Genomic DNA, 20,817 nt, shown 5'->3' with positions numbered 1-20,817 from the left:
TTGCTGATATTGCGAATTATCTTGCTACAGGTTTCACACCGACACATTGGACTGCACATGATAAAAGAAAATTCTTTGCCGAGGTACGTAATTTCTTTTGGGACGATCCATATTTGTTTAAATATTGCCTAGACCAAATTCTAAGGAGATGTGTGGAAGAAAAACAAGGTAAAGAATGGATCTTAAGAGACAAAGATTAAAGATTTCAAGGTCCTAAGATTCAAGAAAACCAAGTGGAGAAGGAACAAAGTCGAAAGAACAAGTACAAAATACACATTAACTGTATCATCGAGCAACTGTTTGATGACATCGAGGAAACATTCAATGACATCAAACATGGATTGATGACATTGAATTTATGAAGAAAAATTGAGTTGGTTGTTGGACAGATGTTTTTCGATGACTCAAGAACTTGTTCGATGACTCGAAGCTTTACTCGATGACATCGAATCTTTTATGGAATTTCGACAAAACTCGCTGGACATATTGGGCACGTTTTTCGATTACTCAAAGCACTCCTCAATAACATTGAAGATCTGCTCAATGACATCGAATTTATTGAAGAAATTGGAATAAATCTCTGGACTGTTTTGGCCACATTATCAATTCCTCGAACAATGTTCGATGACATTGAAGGCCTCTTCGATGACATTGAAGGCAGGTTCGTTGACATAGAAGGTCGCAGAGTCTGGATGAAGTTATAAAAGCATGAAAAAGCACATATAAAAGCCACCTTCGATGACATCGAAGTCGGTTCGATGTCATCAAACGGATCGCACGACGTTACGTAGAGTTACGCGAAGTGCATAAATTTGAGGCAGTTTTCAAATTTTTCCAAAGAGGTGTGAAAGGAGGTGTTGTACAACTATAAATAGGAGTCCCCACGGCATCTCTGGGCATTATTTGGGGTTTAAGGAGTGGAACAAAAGCATGGAGAAGTCGTCGCTAAGAGTTTTTCTTCCTCTTCCTTAGTCATTTTTATGCTTTTCTTAAGAGATTTTATTTCAATCATGTCTATGGTTGGCTAAACCTCTTAGCTAGGGCTAAGAGGTGAAGTTGTAGCGTGATAGGATGTTTCTTTTACTTTGATTTATGTTTATGTTGAACCTTCTTTGATTCTAGTTTGATTTTAAAGGAATACCTTCAATTCTTAATGATTTATTGTGACTCAAATTATAGTAGATCAGTAATAGCTTTGAGTATCTTCTTTTCCTGATTTTGAGATTCTGGGATTAGTAAATCCCGTTGTTAGCCATCATCTCATGGGCATGGTTTGGTGATGGAATCTCTTCCAATTATCACAATTCTTCTCCATTGAGAATTAGGTCAAGGAAAGTTCAGATTGATCTTAATTGTATATCTTCCAATTGGATAAGATAGGACTCTAATTCCAATTATGTGACTTGAATCAAGTAAGAGGGCTCCCTGATCTTTACAAGTGGATCCTTGAAAACCCTAGTTACCACCTTTAAATTTCTTAAGTTTTAGTTAAATAATTCACAATTACTATCTCTACACTTCCAAATTTAGGTCTACATCTTCTTCTAGTTCTACTTCTAATTGCTTTCAGAATATTTAGGAAATTAGTCCTTATGGATTCGACCTCGGTCTCATCGAGATTATTACTACATCGCGACCCTACACTTAGGGTTGTGAACAAGTTTTTGGCGTCGTTGCCGGGGATTAACGGTTGCGTGTTCTGAGATTAACTAGTTTTGAAATTAGTTTAAGATTAGGGTTTTTCTATTTTCTATTTTTAGGTTAGGGTTTTTTCTGAGTTATTTTAGAAACTAACTTTGCTTTCTATTTCTAGGTTTAGAAACTTTCCTTCTCTATTTTTAGATTTAGTTTCTAATTTTAGGATAGAAACTTCCTATTTTATTTTTAGAAACTAAATTTTTCTCTTTTTAGAAACTTTCTATTTTCTGTTTTTAGAAACTTTCCTTTTTCGTTTTTAAAAACTAAGTTGCTTTCTTATTTCTTTCTTTTTGTTTTTTAGAAACTAATTCACTTTCCTTTTTCTTTTGTAGGATCCTAACATAGAACCTTCTAACTTGGTAACTTCTTTCTAATTCTCTCTTTCTAATTTTGGATTTCTATTTCCCTTCTTTCTTTTAGGTATAGGTTAGAATATGAAATAAAGGGCTGAGAGTGTTTCATGCCCAAGTGGATCCGTGACAACACTCGACGTCTTTTAAGTGAAGGAGGATTGGTTGAGGGGTTATTTATCCATCAAAGGATTAGACACCACTCGAGAAACTTAGAGTTAATTGAGGTTATGACTGCAAATCAACCTGCAAATCAATTGGTGAATCAGCCGCAACCTCGACTTGCGGAAGTCCAAGATGAGAATGAGGTGCACCATACACCCCTGCCTCTTAGTTTTCGAGATTACTTGCAACTGGCGGGAGTGAGCACCCCTTCTTGTATGATTTTTCCAAGAAACACAGGAAACATGGATATTAAGCTTGGAGTGATCCAACTCCTTCCAAAGTTCCTTGGACTTGAATCTAAAAGTCCATACCTACACTTGTAAGAATTTGACGAGCTTATAACCACTTTATACTTTCCTAACGTGTTTGAGGACACGGTCACGCTGAAACTCTTTCCTTTCTCCTTGAAAGAAAAAAGCTAAGATATGGTTGCACACTACGTCCGCGATCTATTGGCACATGGAATGATAAGATGAAGGAGTTCATAAAAAAATTCTTTCCATACCATAAGATGAACACCATCAGGAAGTCGATCATGAACTTCGCCCAAATGGAAGATGAAACATTCTTCTAGTGTTGGGAGCGGTTCAAGGATCTCGTCAGTTCATGCCCACAATATGGTTTCAAAACGTAGTGCATAACAACTTTCTTCCATGATGGATTGACATCTTCCATGCGCTAATTCATCAAGACGATGTGCAATGGGGAATTTATGAACAAAAATGTCAATGAGGTGTGGGATTACTTTGATAAACTCGTTGAAACCACACAATCATGAGACATCTCCCCAAAATCTAGCACAACATCTAAGCTTACTCAAGCAAGGGAGAGAAGTGGGATATACTTGCTGAAAGAGGATGATGATATAAATAGTAAAGTGGCTAGTCTTGCAAGAAAGGTCGAGGCCATGGAACTTAAGAAGGATAAGGCTAAGGAAGTTGTTTGCGGTATCTGTGCTTGCAACATACCTACAACTGAAAATTGCCCAACGATACCTGCTTTTTAAGAAGCACTAAACGAGCAATCGAATGCTGTGAACAACTACCAAAGACCTTTCAGTGGACCCATCTCTAACACATACAATCCTAGTTGAGCAAATCATCCGAACTTTAGTTGGAGGAATGGACAAACTGCTACTTCTCAAGGAATCCCTAACCAATTCTTGAAGTAAGGGAAACCTCAAGAGGATCTGGTTTGGAAACATATTCAAAATCAAGAGCTTATCAATCAGAGTATATTGCAAACGCTTCAAGACCTTTCAAAGGCCATACAAGGGTATGAGATAAAAAATTCAATTGGAGAAAAAGGGATTCTTCCAACCCAACCTTTCCCCAATCTTAAACTGCAATATGAAATAAGTGATCCAAGATCTTCAAATCAAATGGAGCAAGCTAAGTCTATCACCACTCTTAGGAGTGAGAAGATAATTGACAAATCTATTCCGATAAGAGTTGAAAAGTCTAATGACCTAGAAGTAGATGAAACTAATAGGCCTAGCAACACTCCACATGGATTAGAACTGAAACTTCTGAGCAAGCCGATTGCCCCATTCCCCCAACTATTGATTGCACCAAAATCTCTTTCTAACTCTCAGGACATTCTATAGGTGTTGAAACAAGTGAAGGTTAATATTCCTTTACTCGATGCGGTTAAACAAATACCTTTATATGCCAAATTTCTAAAAGACTTATGCACAACTAAGAGGCGGCAAAGTATCAAAATGAAAATTTTTCTAAAAGAAAAAGTGAGTGTCATCCTCAAGCAAGATGTGCCACAAAAATATAAAGATCCCGGTAGCTTAACCATCCCTTTTGTAATTCAGAATTATCGGATTGAGCACGCACTTCTTGACTTAGGAGTGAGCATAAATTTGTTTCCTTACTCGGTTTACGAATAACTAGGTTTAAGTGAATTGAAACCCACCCGAACCACATTACAACTTGCTGACTACTCAGTTCGTGTGCCGAGAGGGGTAATTGAGAATGTGTTGGTCCAGGTTGACAAATTCTACTACTCGGTAGATTTTATCATCCTAGATACTTAACCCATCATGGATTCCTGTCATTCTTGGTCGCATATTCCTTGCCACATCAAATGCAATCATTAATTGCAGGAATGGAGTCATGAGTTTGTTTGAAAATATGACATTGGATTCGAATATCTTTTTCAATATAGGCAAATGGGTAGAGGATGATGATGATGCCCACGATGTTAACTTGATTGATCTTTCGTGGAGGATAGAACTCTGATGACCTTGTCCTCTGACCTTTTAAAGATGTGCCTGGCCCATTCTCATGATTTGGATGATGATATGATTAGGGAAACGGGTGTCATGCTTGATACTGTGCCGGTACTTGAAGTTAATCAGTGAAGGCCATAATTTGAAGAATTGCCCCAAACTGATGTAGTGCCTCTACCGTCTAACCTCAAGGCACTGAAGCTTGACCTAAAACATTTGCCCTCTGATTTGAAATATGTCTATTCAGGTCAAGCTGAGACATACCCGGTGGTGATTTCTTTCCACCTTGAGCAAGAACAAGATAGTATGCTCATATATACTCTCATTAAGCATAAGAGAGCCCTTGGATGGTCGATTGCGGACCTCAAGGGAATTGACCCTTCATTTGTACTCACCACATTTATCTAGAGGATAATGCGAAGACCTCCTGGCAACCACAACGTAGATTAAATCCAAACATGAAGGAAGTGGTTCAGGTCAAGGTTCTTAAGCTATTAGATGTGGGTATCATATACCCTATATCCGATAGTCAATGGGTGAGTCCAACTCAAGTGGTTCCTAAGAAGTCTGTAATCACCATTGTAGCCAATGCTGACAATAAACTCGTGCCGAATAGAATCATTACTAGTTGGAGAATGTGCATTGACTACAGGAAATTGAATAACGTCATGAGGAAAGACCACTTTCCTTTGCCCTTTATCGATCAAATTTTGGAAAGGCTGGCTGGTCATTCCTATTACTGTTATCTTAATGGATATTTGGGGTACAATCAGATTGAGATAGCCCTTGAAGATCAAGAAAAGACCATGTTCACATGTCCTTTTGGTACCTTTGCTTATCGAAAGATGCCATTTGGGCTGTGTAATGCCCCCACCACCTTTCAGTGATGCATGATGAGTATTTTTTCTGATATGGTGGGATAATATTTAGAGGTCTTCATGGATGATTTCTCAGTTTTTAGTCCATCCTTCAGTGAATGCTTGGAAATTTTGAAAAATGTACTGAAGCGATGTGAGGAGAAGAATTTGGTACTAAATTGGGAGAAGTGATATTTCATGGTTCATAAGGAGATTGTACTTGGACATATCATCTCGTCCAAGGGAATTAAGGTAGATAAGGCTAAGATTGATCTTATCTCTAACTTACCTCCACTTAAGAACATACGAGATGTGCGATCCTTTTTAGGACACGCTAGATTTTATAGAAGATTCATAACGGACTTTAGTCACCTTTCTTGTCCTTTATGCAATCTACTTCAAAAGGATATCCCATACGAGTGGACTGAGCAATGCCAGGTAGCTTTTACTAAGCTCAAGGGCATGTTAACCACTGCACCTATCATGCAACCACTCGAATGGAGCCTTCCTTTTGAACTTATGTGCGGTGCGCCTGACTATGCTCTTAGGGTGGTTTTAGGCTAGAGAAAAGAAAAGAGGCCCTACGTTATTCATTATGCAAGTAAAACTCTAAATCCTGCCCAAGTGAACTATTTTATTGCGGAAAAAGAACTCTTAGCCAAAGTATTCATTTTGGACAAATTTAGGTCCTACTTAATTGGATCCAAGATCGTCATTTACATATATCATGCGGTGCTCAAGTATCTCTTTTTTAAGAATGATGCTAAGTCCCACCTTATAAGATGGATCCTCTTACTAAAAGAATTCAATTTGGAAATAAAAGATAAAAAGGGAGTAGAGAACGTAGTGGCAGACCATCTTTCCCGCCTTGATCTCTCTGATTCCCTTGAGACGACACATATAAATGACATGTTCCCTGACGAACAATTGTTCAAAGTCTCCCATTCACCTTAGTTTGCTGATATTGCTAACTATCTTGCTACAGGCTTCACACTGTGAAAAAGGGAAAAATAAGATGATCAATTTTGAGACGGTTGTGAACCGTCTCTAAAATCCCTTGGTTTAAAGACGGCTATAAACCATCTCTAAAATTTCATACGGCTCTTAACCATCTTTAATATGAACCAAAATCGTCTTAAAATGTTGAACATCCACAAATCATTTAAGACGGTCAAAATCCGTCAGTAACTACTTAGAAAAGACGGTTATTGACCGTCTAGAATAAAAGACGGTCTTTAGCTATCTTATAGGTAGTCATCTAAGATTGTCAAAGACAGTCTGCATTAGAGACGGTCCTTAGCCATCTTATAGTGGTCATCTAAGATGGTCAGAGACTGTCTGCATTAGAGACGGTCCTTAGCCGTCTCATAGTGGTCATCTAAGACGGTGAGAGACCGTCTGCATTAGAGATAGTCTTTAGTTGTATTATAGTGGTCATTTGAGACACTTAGAGACTGTCTGCATTAGAGATGGTCATTGGCTGTCTTTTAGGTGCAAAACTGCCTTACCCTTCCATTGCCATGACTCCCTCATGCAAGGTAGAACATGCCTTAACATGGGGTTACTGTGGGGGCCACCCTGATGTATGTATTACGTATTTAGGCCATCCATTAGTTTCCCACTCTACATCGTTCTTATTTTATTAAAAATCGAGACTTTAGGAAATGAAGTTCGAAAAAATAATAATTTGAGATTAAAAAAATCAAGATTTTGATAAATAATTGATATTCTAAAAAAGAAAATTGAGAAGTTTAAAATTTTTATGAATTTGAAAAAAAATAAATAATAGAGAAGCTTAGAAAAACAATTAACAAAGTTTGAGAAAAATTGAGATTAAAAAAAAAAAAAAAAACCATGACTTAATAAAAATCTAGATTTTGAAAAAAAAAAATTTAGAACTTTGAATAAAGTTTATCATTGTAAAAATAATTAGATTTCCAAAAAAAATGATATTTTGAAAAAGAAAATTGAAAATATTAAAAAATTTGTGAAAATTTTGACAACTTTAAAAAAAAAAAATATTTCGAAAAAGAAACTAAGATTTTGTATTTCGAATTTTTTTTATTTTGAAAAGTTTAATAACAAAAGTGAGATTTTGATGATGTGTTGTATATCCATGCCGTCCATATGTTTCTCCGACCCATTTTTGGGTGGGGTATAAAAAAAGTGTAGATTAAATCTCAAGTGGACCGTACCACCTGAAAAAGTGGTAATATAGTGCCTTGCCATTAAAAATTATAAAGTGCCCGTCATAAGGTTTTAATAGTGTTTATTTGTAATCCAACTTGTTGATTATGTAAAGAAGATTTGGATGAAGGGAAAGTACAAAGATCAAATTAATCCAAAGCTTTTGTGGCCTTCAAAAGGTTTCTAATGGTTATTCATCACTGTTTTGATTGGTATGGCCCACCTGAGGTTACTGAGTTCTTATGATTTAGAATCACATCCTAAAATATGATGGAAAAATATATAGACAGTATCGATATACACAAAATATATTAAGGTAAGCTCTAGACAGTTAGGATAACACCCATGTAGGAGTTACCTAATTAGTGAAATGGTAGTTGATTTCATGGAAACTTCCTGTGAGGTCAATCTTTATGGGCCCCACCATCATGTGTGTAGAACATCAACACCATGCATTTGACGTGTCCCTTTTAGGTTATGGGATACCCCAAAAATTTGTTGTATACGAAACTCAGGTGGGCCATAACATCTAAAACTATGTAAAGACATCCCTAAAGGATATAAAAGCACTTGGTGGGGCCCACATGAGTTTTGGAAGTGGCTGAAATTTGTTTTACCCATCATCCTACGTAATGAATGGGCTGGATCTGTGAACCACATCTAGGTGGGCCCAATAAATGATTATGAATGTTTTAATGGCCGGGAGGGTAACCCCTCTCAACTATCGTATATGGTGTGGCCCACCCAAATCAATGTGCTTTATTTTTAAACCCATGGCCATAATGGAATGGTTCATTTGACTGATGGGGAAGATCCAAAGTTCAAGTGGACCCCATAATAGAAAAGTGTGGGATAGTGACACCCACTGTTAAAACCTTGTTAGGGCCGACCATGATGTTTATTTGAGATCCAACTTGTTTATAAGTTAATATAGACATGGAATAAGGGAAAAAATAAATATTAGCTTGATTGAAAACTTCTATGGCCTAAAGAAGTTTTTAATGGTAGGCCTTCAATCTTAATTGTTTTATGTGGTGGGGTTCACTCAAACTTTAGATCTGTCTCATACTTTGGCTCATACTCTAAAATTATATGGTAAAATGGATGGATGGCGCGGATAAACCACATGCATTAACCTGGGTTATTGTGGGGGCCACCTTGGTGCATGTATTATGCACCCATGCCATCCATTAGTATTTTCAAATCATTATTTAGGAAAGCCAGATTTTTTACTGTGGATGTCCAACCACATGCATTAACCTGGGTTATTGTGGGGGCCACCTTGGTGCATGTATTATGCACCCATGCCATCCATTAGTATTTTCAAATCATTATTTAGGAAAGCCAGATTTTTTACTGTGGATGTCCAATTACTATTGTTTTCGCATTGTATGGTCCGCCCAAGCTTTAGTTCACGCTCATTTTTTGGGATCAATGATAAAATTATGTTAAAAAATGGATGGACGGCATAGATGAAACAAATCGATCATGGTGGGGTCCACAGAGCCATACTAGATCCAAAGCACAATTTACTGTTTCAATTTTTCTGTTTTTCACCGTGAGTTTTGTATTTTATGTAAAATAATGGTGACTTGTTCGTAACAATAGTGGCTAAGATATAGAGTTATCTAGACCATCCAAATAAACGGTCTAGTTGTAAATGGTAAATATTTATACTTTTTATTATATAATACAATCTTAACCATCCAGAAATTGGTCCCATGCATGTACAACCGTTAAGAGTGTTTGTGTTATTATTTAGTGGAAAACTCACGTCATATGAATTTCAAAATTTTATTTTATTTCGAAGGGGATTTCCAAATCCATCCCAAATCGATCGAGCGCCCCTCTTTTCCCTCTTTTCATCTTTCATCTTCCATTGAGCGCCTACATTCAAACGGCCCCTTAGATTTCCTCCATTGATCTCCATGTCCTGTCCTGTGATGGACCCTTCATAGACGCACCTCATCAATCCTTCACTAGCCATGAAGAAGATCTGATCTCTCTCTCTCTCTCTCTCTCTCTCTCTCTCTCTCTCTCTCCGACAAACTTTCCTGGCAAAAGACACGAGTCCTGTAGGATTTCCAGCCTCTGTCACAGAAATCCAGCAGTTAGTCCTGCAAGACTCTTTCAGAAATCCAACAGTTGGTGATGTCCTTCCATCGGCCACCAAAATCTCCATCTCCCATGCAATTCAGTAGCAACCTTCACAGGGCCCCACCTCCTTCAACGCCTTTTGTTGGATTCATGGGCCCCACCATGAAACAAACGGCTTTGATTGTGAAGACAGATGGAGGGGCTGAGTTGGGTGGTCTTGCTGATGGCCCCACTGGTGATGATAGCATCGATAAGCGGGCCACGATCTTCATATCATGCGTTCAAGAGCGAATTAGGCTTGAATGAGTCAAACAAGCTATGAATCTTCATTGATAAAGCTAGCATTAGTCATTTTATTTGCCTATTTTAGTAATATAATCATCTGATCTTTGAAACAAGTTGATGTGGTCCGTTCGTTTTCATGTGATCGAGTCATAGGGTCCATTTCTTAAAAAAATATGGGCATGTTTGTTATTTTTTATAGCAAGAGCTGTTTCTCATGAATAAGAAATCATTTTATGCATTTCCTTGCAAGTGATGATCTGCTACAACGTATTTTTAAGCTTATATGTCACACGTTTAAAACATCTGAACCATGCAAAACTTGGGTTCTGACATGAAGATGGTCCATGTCAGAGATCAGATCGATCCACTCATTAGGTGAGGCGCACCTTATGTTGAATCAGATTCTTGGATATACTTTTATTTTGATGGTGTGGTCCACCTGATGATTGGTTTCTGCAGACACGCTACTGCAGAATGGGCTTAGATGGAATGTTTTGATCATAATTAACGACTTAGATTTAATCAGGTAAGGAATCAAGTGTAAGAAATGCTTCCAATGAGAACAAACAAGTTGGCCCTTCTACACTTGGTCGGCGTATAAGAAAATGCCTGGAACACCTAAAAAAGAGTGACCCCCTCATCACTTTAACTCACACAGGAGACTGTCGGAAAGCCCCTGAGAATTGCAACAAGAAGGATAATTGAAAGGCTAATGTCATACTTCCAGACATGCCTTTATGCTTTATAATAGAAGAGAGTCAAGAGAAGGACTAAAACCACCCATTTTTACATACACACAAACACACACAAGTAAATAAATAAATAAATAAAGTTTTTGAGCTCTGCTTCCTCAGAAATTTCTTACAGTATTAACAGTTGTGTGTGAAATTCTACTATAAAATGAAGTTCATATGTGCAGGGAGGTGTATGAACGTTTTCAAGCTTCCTATAAAGGCAAGGAAGACATCCACACCAGGTTGATGAGGAAGTACATGGACATTCCTGAATGGTGGTTCTACCTGTTGCTGGTGGTGACTGTTGGAATCTCTCTTATCATGTGCACTGACCTAAAAGACTAGGTTCAACTGCCATGGTGGGATCTCCAATTCGCCTGCGCTATTGCCTTTGTTTTCACTCTTCCCATCAGCATTATAACTACCACTACAAATCAGGTATAGAGAGTCTTATCCTCTTTCCTTCTCTTTCTTTTATTCCATTTACACCCAAAAACCAAACCAGGCCTATGTTGGAGGTGCCTTCAATAGTGTATAATCATTCACAAAAAAACCTCAAGATCACAAAAGAGGACTTGAATAGCTGATGCTACTGCAATTCATGTTATCACAACAATATCCTAAGGTTCTAATATATATCAACACTCAAAAGATAATACTGAAATTTCATTTATTGCCATAAATTCCAGTGCATGAAAGTGTCACAAAGGAGTCCTTAAAAATACCAGGATATTTTTGGATGCTCTTATATTTATTGGTACCTTCAATTTTCAGATGCCAGGGCTAAACATCATCATAGAATACATCATGGGTTTGATACTACCAGGAAGGCCAATAGCCAATGTTTGCTTCATAGTGTATGGGTATCTGAGCATGACACAGGCCATCTCCTTCCTTTATGATTTCAAGCTTGGACACTACATGAAGATCCTGCCAAGATAAATGTTCTTAGTTTAGGTATTTTTTTTCTCCATTCAACCTTCTATAACAGTCTATAGGGCATTTAGAAAAGAAACATGGGAATCAAGCAGAGAATGTTAAGATGCTCATATGATAAACCTTACTTTTAGATCAGCATTTGAACATTCGAATAATGGTTGCCAACATGAATTTAGGAAATTGTAAGTAACAGCTAGCTATGATTTGAGAAATAATGAAGGCCAGTGTATGTGTGAGGACCGACCATTCATCATGTAGGCCCCACCGTGTATATACTGTGGCCTGAAAATCAGGCTAGCCTGATCATCATGTGGGCCTCATTCATTTGGATGATAAAAAGGAATAGACGAACAGTCCACATTCTACCTCTGTATGTGCCCACCTTATGAATGGCATTAGTTTCACTCAGAGTTGTTCACATGTGCAGCTCCCAATCCAGAGCTGTTCAAATTTTTGGTCCAAATCAAATCTAGACCATTGCCACCCCTAGTGTTGAAAATAACCTAGAAATTGTTCACTAGCTATAACTATAAGAAAAAATTGGGCATGATAGATTATGTATTTATACTCTTTATAAGACATGAAATATCTATCTTACAAGTTGACAGTAATAGTCTATAGTAATAGTTCAGGCATGCACGAGAGAATGCTGTGATTTGAGGTTGTTCAGGCATCCATCTGATGGGGCTAATCAATACAAAGTAGGATGATACAGAGTACTAATTGCATGATTGCTGGCTATTGAAATTATAGAAACATACATGATCTCTAATACATAGTTATGGTTAATAAAAATGAGATGAACTCATTTATAAGTGACACCCTAACAAGCCTTAAGATTTACCAAGAGAACACACAGTATGCTGACAAACCAACACATTTCTTTCCATTTCCCTTTTAGATACTAGATTCAAACAGAGAAGCAGGTTTTATGGGGAAAAAAAAAACACAAGCCCATTCAATCCACTATGCACTTGGTGGAAGCAGATTTTTTGAATTAATCATCTTAATGCTTTGAAAAGTGGAAACAAATTAGACTTGATTCAATCTCCTTCCCACTCTAAACCATCCCACCATTGCAAAACTTCTGGCAAATCCTTAATTCATCAAATGAATTTTTCTCATTAGGTGAAACATACTTTTCTAGTTCTCCATGAACACAGTAATTTTTGCCTAAAGATAGCTATACTTTCCATTTGCTCATTGATGGTTCCCTGTGGATTAATCTAGCAAGATAATGGTAGGTTTACAAAGGATTTGGTTTGGCCACACAAACACTAACTGAAATGAGAAAAAATGGTTGTTTTCATCCACAAATTAAGTTACTAAGAAAGCTTATCATTTTTTTTCTTTGATTAGGGTTAAATCTTCTCTTTCGATCTACTTCGACTAGTTGGAAATTCAATCGCCCATCCCACCATTCTCACTGTCTAGAAAGGCAGCGATCCGGTGACCGGAGAACTGCACCGGTGTCTCCAGATGGCTCCTATGCATTGCCAAGTGGCACTGTTGCTGTTCTCAAACTAAATGAGTAAGATGATATCTTTATCTTGGAGATGGTTTCTTCAGGTTGTCATTGGAGCTAGGTTATAGCATGTTAACCATTTGACCTTCTGAAAACAGGGTTGCTTTTGAGAGGGAAATTGAGGGTTTACCTTCTACTTGGCATGTCAGCGATCTCCCTACAAAATTGCATTGTCCATTGTGTAAAGAAGTAATGAAAGATGTTGTCCTCACTAGCAAGTGTTGTTTCAAGAGTTTTTGTGACAAATGTAGGTGCTTTGATGGTTGGAACTGTATTTTGAATTTCCTTCTCTAGATTTTAGTGTGCCAACCCCAATTAGTTAGCATGAGGATTAGATGATGATGATCTTCAGATTTTAGTAGCAAGTGCCCAATTTTTATATGATCATTGGTTCTTCTTTTTTTTTTTTTTTGGTTTTTTTTTTTTTTAAATTTTTAATTTTCATTTTAAAAAATAAATCTCAAAGTGAATTGGCAATTTTCGCTGTATCTTTGTTTGCATGGGCAACACCTTTTCCAAAATTGTTTGGTAAGTTCATGGCCTGTTTGGTTGCCACTCGAAAATGAGTTTATCTCATTTTATTTAATATCGATTACACATTGGTTATATTTTTAAATTGTACACATAAAATTGATCTTTAATATATAATTTGTAATTAAATAAAGTGAGACGAAACTTATTTTCAAACGGCAACCAAACAAGCCCTTAGCTTTTAGAAATCAAAACAGGGACATCACAGCGGAAACTGATGGTTGTTATTCACATTGTCTTGTTAAACTGAAACCTAAAAGAAAACTTATTGTGGTATGTGGATTCAGTTATTTTAAAGAATTACTCTTCCATATATTTGGTTTTTCTACTTGCAATTGTTGGGATCTAGATGGAATTAAAATGTGGTTTGAGTGTGTTTTGCATTAGATCCATGCCTTGTGTTTCTAATTATTTGGATTCTTATTTTCTTCATTTTGATTGGTTTATTTAATCTCTAGACCCATAGTTGTTGCATTTTGGAGTTTTGAAATCTATTATTCTTATGCAATTTAATCAGGTATCCGAGACCACATAATTTCAAAGTTCATGTGTGCATGTGGAGCTACAAATATACTTGCAGATGGCGCTTAGGGAAACTATCAACCGCATCTTGGAGTCAACTACCAGTAGTGAAGAAAATGCTGGAAGTGTATTACATGTGTAAGGTTTGTAAGCTGGTGATGACAATCTGGTTTAGTATATTGAAATCAAACATTTCATATAAGTTGAGTGATCTAACCTGTTTTCTTTAGATATGGAGTCCGTTGGTGTTCACTGCCTAAAGCTCCATCCCCTACTCTTTCTGCCACTGCAAAAGAGGAAACTATGACAGATCATTGTGAAGATCATACTCATAATATAAAGGAGACCTTTTCTATACATTGGAAGTTTCCGCTGGAGGGACCCACTGTTCCTATGTTCTTATTCATCCCATTCATAATTTTATTTTAATGTAATTTATTCTATTTGTCTGTGTTGCAGCTGCTGACTTGTAATGGAGAACCCCTCAAGATATTGCTGGTGAAAACCATGCAATGCCTTTTGGCCCTTCGGCGTACAACCCAGATTGGTCTGGCATGCAATGGGGAATGGATGGATATATGGCACCTCTTGCTAGTCCTATGCCCTTATATGGGTTATACACCAGGTCCATTTGAGGTTTGTCTTACCTCAAGATCCCTTTGGAGGACAAGGTTATATGATGCCGATCGTTCCTCCTCAAAGGTAATCTAGGCACTTCCAACACTGTAATCACTGTATTAGATTACAACACTTGAAAAAGAGAAAAAGAAATCACTGTATTAGATTACATGGACACACCATGTCTTGTTTGAATTTCAATGGCTACATAACACTTGCAGTCACTCAAATGTAAAAATTCAAAATGGTTATACCATACACTGTCCTGCATAAAGTTGAATGGATATTCAAATTTCATGTTTGGATGTCAAAATTTAGAGTTCCATAGATGTTAAGATTTCTTTTCGTGTTTGGATGACAGTCTGTCGAAGTCTCATGATTCCTAATCCAAAAGCATACTGCAGGAGCATACATGGAATAGGTGAGTAGTGGAACATGTGCTCATGACTCATGTGCAAGAGATTTGAGCTATTTACTAAGTGTCCTGAAATGTGAACAGACTATCTTAACGGGTTGTTTATGTTTTGGATAGGGCTGCAGTAGGGAAATATTGTAGAGAGCACTGTTTAGTGGCAGTAGGAAAAAACAACATCTATTGCTTTAGAGAATTGATAATGTGCATGCCTGCTTATGCTTGTCTTTTTGGGTCTTTAGTAGCGCTTTTAACCCTCGGTAAAGGTTGGTTTTCTTATAGTGACTTTAAAAATAAAATAAAATTGGTATTGTGCTTTTATGAATGGCTAATTTTATTTTATTTTTATATTGGTATTGTACTTTTATGAATAGATTAAAATGAATGATTGTATTTTATTGAATGAATGAATGATTATGCATAGGTTTATGAATGTATTAAAATAAATGATTTAGCCTCAATTGTTAAGAATTGAGGTTAAAAATTGAATTTAACCTCAGTTGATGCCAATTGAGGCTAAATTTATCTTTAGCCTCAGTTATCCAAACCGAGACTACAACTCCCGTAGCTAAAGACTTTAGTTTTGATTGTTGAGAACCGATGTTAAAAATAGTTTTAGCTTCAATTGGAGGCAATTGAGGTAAAAATTTAGATTTAGTCTCGGTTGGAAATAATAGAGGCTAAAATTTTGATTTAGCATCATTTCAAGGCAACTGAAGCTAAAAAACTTCTTTTAACTTCACTTGAAAAACAAAACTTCTTTTAACTTCACTTGAAGAACTGAGGTTATAAAAGTTTTTTAGCCTTGGTTGCTAAAACCGAGGCTAAAGCCTTTAGCCACAGGGGTTCCAACCTCGGTTAGGATACTTGAGGCAAAACCAAGGCTAAATGCTTTAGCCTTAGTTTTTAACCTTTTTAGCCACGATTTTGAATGAAGGCTAAAGCCTTTTTTTCTTGTAGTGGTGGCTAGTGATTTAGAGGTCTATAACGGGTTATGGAAGCTATTATGGATTGGACTTTTGGCTATAGAAATGTTAAAAGTTGATTTGGCTAAACACTTGCCAGTAAAATTAGTTTGCCAATATCATGAAAATAAATTTCCAAAACTTTATAAATGCTTCATGGTTGCAAATTCACGTGGACCACAGAACCCATGAATTTAATAGCCTTTTGTATTATGATACTAGATTTTATAATGTCATTATATTAAAAGTTTGTAAACCGTGAATGCCATCTTACTAAATGAATATTGTTGTTTCTATTTTTTTTTTTCAAACACTTTTTTAATTCATTGATCAGTTTTCATAAGATTGTACATATTCTGTTGCAAAGGAAAATAAAAGGGCTTGATTAGTTTTTGAGCTCTTCTAAGCTTCCTTATCATTCATGTATGGCAGTGCAAACCTTTGCTAAACTGTAGCTCTAATCTGAACTTTGTGTGCAATCTAATCAAGTACATTAATGGTTCAATTTGATCAAGTGCATTAACATCTAATACTATAGTTAACATTTAATACTATCCTATTTCTTTGTAGGATAACATTGTCGTATTTATGTACCCTTTTGCTACAATTCTTATTATCATCATCATTAGACTCTTATGCATGAGAATCAACGAGGTAACCCTTTAACACAAGTCTCTTTTTACAAAGCTTTAATTTTTGTTGTTGTTTCTAGTAACTTGAATTGGAATACTTTTCTTTATTATTTCCTTGTCCACTTAAATGAAGCTTCTATTTAAGCTTAACAATTCTTCTTAATTCTAAATTATAACCATGTTTTGTTGGTTAAATATTTTTTTATTAGATGAAAGAACCACAAAAAGAAAGTTGCCCCTGTTTTTTTTTTTTTTTTTTTTTTTTTTTAATGTAAGAAATTTTCTGAGGCTTTAGGTCACCTATATTTTCCAAAATATTGAAATCTAAGATGGTCCATAACCGTCCTTTTATTAAGACGTTAAATGCACACTAATGACGGCCATAGATTGTCAGTGTTTTAGACGGTTTGTAATTGTCAAACATCAGAGACGATCCATAATTAACCTTTTATTGTCCATCTTTAATGACGGTCCATGACTGTCCTTCTTTACAGATGGTCCATAATTGTCCTTTTAACATCCATCTTTAATAACGGTCCATGACCGTCCTTTAACTAATATGACGAAGCAAAATAGGACTGCCCATGTGACGGTTCAAAATCGTCATTTATCGAGATTTGAGACAGTTTTCGGCTATCCTTTTTTTACTATTTTAGCGTAGTGTCACGTCGATACATTGGACTGTACAAGATAAGAAAAAATTCTTCATTGAGGTACGCAAATTCTTCTGGGATGATCCATATTTGTTTAAATATTTCTAAGACCAAATCTTAACGAGATGTGTGTTAGACAATGAACACTAAAGTGTCATCTCCTTTTGGTCATTCTCTAGCCTACGGTGGTCACTTTTTTGCCAAAAAGACCATGGCTAAAATTCTACAATGCAGTTTTTATTGACCCACTATGTTCAAGGACACTCGTGAGTTTTGCAAAGCGTGTGAGCGTTGTCAGAAATTGGGAGCATTATCCCGTTAAAATATGATGCCCTTAAACTCCATTCTAATCATTGAAGCATTGGATTGCTGGGGCATCGATTTCATGGGACCATTTTCCCAATCTTTTGAGAATTTATATATTTTGCTCGCTGTAGACTGTCACTAAATGGGTTGAAGCGATTCCATGCCGGAATAATGATCATCAAGCGATCATTAAATTCTTAAAAGAAAATATCCTTTCCTGGTTCGGAACGCCTCGAGCCATCATTAGTGATGGAGGTTCATATTTTCGTAATAGGCCATTTGCGAACTTAATGAAGAAATATGACATCTCCTATAAAGTGAGCACTCCATACCACCCACAAACAAGTGGGCAAGCTGAGATTTTCAATAGAAAAATTAAACACATCTTGGAAAAGACGGTTAACCCTGACCGTAAGGATTGGTCAATCCAATTGACCGATGCCTTATGAGCTTATCGTACTGCATTCAAAACTCTATTGAAATGTCGCCTTTTAGACTTGTCTATGGGAAGACTTGCCACTTGCCTGTGGAGTTCAAACATAGAGCCTACTAGTCTATAAAAAAAATTTGAACTTCAACTTCGACAATGTTAGCTCGCTATGTAAACTTCAGTTGAATGAACTTGAAGCAATTCGGAATGATGCGTATGAGAACTGGAGAATTTATAAGGATAGAATGAAGGTGTTACATGACCAACACATTTTTCGAAAATCATTCACACCAGGTCAGAAGGTTCTCTTGTACAATTCTCGGTTACATCTCTTTCCGGGTAAACTCCGATATCATTAGACCGACCCTTTCACTATTACTAATGTCTATCCTCATGGGGTTATCGAGATAAAGAATCCAAACAATGGTAATGAATTTAAAGTAAATAGACATCAATTAAAGCCATTTGTTGAGAAATTTGATTTAGAGGACATGTCCATACCTCTGAGTGATCTATTTACCAGGATTGATCTCCTAGTCTAATGGAGGTATAGGTAGGTATATTGCTTTCATAGGACTAGGGTAGTTTGCTTCCGCTGTTTAGGATAGTTTCCTTATACTACGTTGAGTTTTGTTTTATGCTAATCCATCTTTACACTGAGATCATTGGAAAAGCCTCAGAATTCCTTCTTCAGGTATTACCTTTCTATCACTTCCCTCTTCTTTTCATTGTCTCTTTTGCATTATATGCTTATTTCTTTTACATTGAGGACAATGTAGAATTTTTGGTTGGGGATGGAGGATTAGGTAACTTAATTAGTGTTTTTTCAGTTATAAGTAAAAATTTTAAAATTTTTCAATGATTCAAGTTGAAATCTGTTTAGGAAGCGATGAACTGTTTACTTAAGAATGCTTTAAGTATGATAAGATGGAGATTGAATCTTGAATTGTTGGAATCTAATCATCTAAGTAACTTATCACCTAAGTGCTTGCGCTCAATTAGTTAAGAGGCAATTTGAATATCATGTTAATCTAAATCACAAAACGCATTTAATTTGTCGTCTATAAGACATGCTAGAAGTTCTGATTGTTAATATGTTAATCATTGATAGATTGTGAGAATCAAGTCTAGAGAATTTTATCCACCTTAAAAGAAGAAAAAAACCAGTTAAAAAACAGGAGATCGACAAAGAGGTCATGAAGAAGAATGAAAAGAATGAAAAAGACTGGAAAAGAATGCAAAAATAAAAAGAATGACTAAAAATTAACCGTCGGTATAAAATTAAAAACTAGAAAAAAGAAGAAAAAGGGACAAGTTCGGAATCAGTACTCAAGTTTCAAACTGATCTTGAAAGTGATGAGCATAACTAATATGATGAATTATTAGTATTCGTACGGGAAGTAAATTGACTTTCATTGAGCATATTGAAAAACTTGATATATAAATTATGCTTCAATTTAATAGACAAAGAATTTTTTTGATTAGTTGCTTATGTGATTAAGTTCTAGGTTTTCAAAATCTCACTTTCGTATCTTAATTCTACTCATTTATTCTTGAGTGCACAAAAAATTGTTTTCTGAAAAAGATTCCTGACATTAAGCATTGAGATTTATTTTACGCATACTTTGCTCGGGACTAGCAAATTGCCGGTTGGGAATTGTGTTGAGGGTTAAATATTACATATTGGACCCCATTTATATCTTGGTTTTACGAACATGATACTGCTTAATGTCCTATTTTACTCATTTTTGTGTTGTAAGGTGAATTTGAGAGCTTGGATTGGAAAAGGTGCTAAAAGCATGGACTTGACGCTCAAAGATCACTAAGGCAAAGAATAGATCTTAGGAGACAAAGATTGAAGATTTTAAGGTCCCAAGATTCAAGAAAACCATGTGAAGAAGGAACGAAGTCGAAATAACAAGTGCAGAATACACATTGACTATGTCATCGAGCAACCATTCGATGACATCGAGGAAACATTCGATGACATCAAATTTATGAAGGAAAATCGAATTGGTCGTTGGACAAATTGAAGACGTTTTTCGATGACTCGAGAACTTGTTCGATGACTCGAAGCTTTGCTCGATGACATCGAAGACCTACTCGATGACATCAAATTTTCTGGGAAATTTCAGCAAAACTCGCTGGACATATTGGGCACCTTTTTCGATTACTCAAAGCACTCCTCGATGACATTGAAGATCAGCTCGATGACATCAAAAGTCTCTTCGATGACATCAAATTTATTAATGAAATTAGAATACCTCTCTGGACTATTTTAGACACATTATCGATTCCTCGAACAATGCTCGATAACATCGAAGGCCTTTTTTATAACATCGAAGGTAGGTTCGTTGACATAGAAGGTCACAGAGTCCGGATGAAGCTATAAAAGTGTAGAAAAATCACGTATAAAAGACACCTTCAATGACATCGAAGCCTGTTCGATGTTATCGAATAGATCACGTGAAGTTGCGTAGAGTTACGCGGAGTGCGTAAATTTGAGGCAGTTTCTGAATTTTTCTAAAGAGTTGCGAAAGGAGGTGTTGTACAACTATAAATAGGAGTCCCCAGGGCATACCTGGGTATTATCTGGGGTTTAAGGTGTGGTGCAAAAGCATAGAGAAGCCATCACCAAGAGTTTTTTCTTCCTCTTCCTTAGTTGTTTTTAT

The 20,817-nt window shown here is 36.3% G+C and overlaps 1 long non-coding RNA gene across 3 annotated transcripts; it reads left to right on the top strand.

Annotated features, from left to right (window-relative positions):
• Positions 1-10,082: 10,082 nt before the first annotated feature.
• On the top strand, positions 10,083-15,430 carry LOC131237345 (uncharacterized). Of its 3 annotated transcripts, none has more exons than XR_009167189.1 (5): positions 10,083-11,050; positions 11,387-13,323; positions 14,125-14,742; positions 14,801-14,831; positions 15,280-15,430. It is a non-coding gene; the product is annotated as an uncharacterized LOC131237345 (long non-coding RNA). The 3 variants fall into 3 exon arrangements; XR_009167188.1 differs by having other exon boundaries at positions 10,083-13,082; positions 13,175-13,323; XR_009167187.1 differs by having other exon boundaries at positions 10,083-13,323.
• The last annotated feature ends 5,387 nt before the right edge of the window (positions 15,431-20,817 follow it).

The sequence above is a fragment of the Magnolia sinica genome, chromosome 2 (assembly GCF_029962835.1).
Source record: "Magnolia sinica isolate HGM2019 chromosome 2, MsV1, whole genome shotgun sequence".
Taxonomy (NCBI): Eukaryota; Viridiplantae; Streptophyta; class Magnoliopsida; order Magnoliales; family Magnoliaceae; genus Magnolia; species Magnolia sinica.
Note: the sequence above shows the minus strand (reverse complement) of the source record. Positions and strands in the feature narration are given on the sequence as shown.